This window comes from Sus scrofa, chromosome 2 (genome assembly GCF_054392235.1).
Source record: "Sus scrofa isolate SSC_HxYL_T2T_F1_AM1 chromosome 2, Sscrofa_HxYL_maternal_Yorkshire_Landrace_v2.0, whole genome shotgun sequence".
Taxonomy (NCBI): domain Eukaryota; kingdom Metazoa; phylum Chordata; class Mammalia; order Artiodactyla; family Suidae; genus Sus; species Sus scrofa.
In genome coordinates, this window is record NC_139384.1 from 71,069,399 (window position 1) to 71,071,348 (window position 1,950).

The window sequence follows — 1,950 nt, forward strand, 5'->3', positions numbered from 1 at the left end:
AATAAATGATACTAGAAAATTTGGACATTCACATGCAAGAAAAAAATTTCAGCTCAATCCTCAAAACTTACACAAAATTTAAATTAATATGGGTCATATAAATAGAGGATGCAAAAATGTAAAACTTTGGGGGAAAAACGAGACTCTAGCCTTAGGGTAGACAAAGAGTTCTTGTATATAATACTATAAGCATGATAAGTAATATCATAAAAAGAAAACCATGGTCAACGGTACTTTATAAAAACTATAAAATGTTGCTCTGTGAAAGAAATCTAAGATAATGTAAAGACTAGCCACCAACCACTAGGGGAAAAAAGACTTGCCAGTCATCTATCTGACATAGAACATGTATGCTAAATCCAACAATCGGACAGTAAACAACCCAGGGAATGTCAATTGGTAGGAATGAAATGTGCTTCAACCACTATGGAAGACAGTACGGGGGTTCTTCAGAAAACTAAATATAAAACTGCCATAAGATCCAGCAATCCCGTTCCTAGGTATATATTTGGACAAAACTATAATTCAAAAATATACATGCACCCGGATGTTCATTGCAGCACTATTCAAAATAGCCAAGACCTGGAAACAGCCTCAAAGTTCATCAACAGGTGAATGGATTAGGAAAAAGTGGTACATATATACAGTGGAACACTACTCAGCCATGAAAAAGAATGAAGTCATGCAATTTGCAGCAACACGGACTCAATTAGAAATTACCATACTAAGCAAAGTAAGTCAGACAAAGACAAACAAGATATTAATCATTTATATGTGGAATCTAAAAAATGGAGCAAATGAAACTCTCTACAAGAGAGAAACAGACCCACAGATATTGAGAACAGACTTGTAGTTTCCAAAGGGAGGTGGGACAGAGAGGGATGGACTGGAAGTTTGGGGTTGGTTGATACAAATTATTACATTTAGAAGGATAAACAACAAGGTCCTACTGTATAACACAGGGAACTATAGTCAACCTCCTGGGACAGACCATGTTAAAAAAATAATATTAATTTAAAAATAACAGCAAAAAGCATATACATATATATAAATATGTGACTAGGTCATTTTGCTGTGCAGCAGAAATTAACATTCCAAATCAACTATGTTTGAATTTCTGAAAAAATAAGAATCCAAGGAAAAGTAATGGGCAAAAGATTCGAATAGGCACTTTACCAAAGATATATGGATGGCAAATAGGCACAAGAACACAACATTCTACATCATTAGTCATTAGGAAACACAAACTAAACTCCAAGTGATAAGACACTGAACACCTATAAGAATGGCTGGGGGAAAACTGACACCACCAGATGCTAATGTGTGTACAAATATACACAAAGAGTCCGAGTAGCTTTGTCGGAACAGCACAAAACACAAAACAATCTGCATCTCCACCAACGGGTGAAGAAAATGTGGTCCACCCATACTATGGAATATTAGTTACCAATAAAAGAAACTAACAATTGATACTTGCCACATGGATGAATTGTAAATGCACTGTTAAGTGAAAGAAGCCACACTCTAGGAATAGAGAATAGATGCATGTTTTGGCAGGAATTGGGCTGAGAGGGATTTTTGACTAATAAGGTTGCCACTGCTAGTGGTGGTGACACGACTCCATGCTTTTTTCAAAACTCAGAACTCTACCCCAAAGAGAACAAACTTTACTGTTGTGAATTTTGTAAATTTACATGCAGGTTTAAGATGAGGCAGAGGGCAACTAAGCACATACATTTTTTGCATAAATATACAATAAAACAATATGCAAAAAGTAAAGTGTCTGCCTAAAAAATGGGAAAACAAAGGACATGTGGAAGACCAATATTTGCCACTGAGGGTTTATTTTTTAAATGAGTGAATGAATGTATTCTCTGTCAAAATTATTACACTTAAAAATTTAGGCACTGCTCATCAGAGAATCTCATCTCGTAAGCCTGCAGTTCTCCT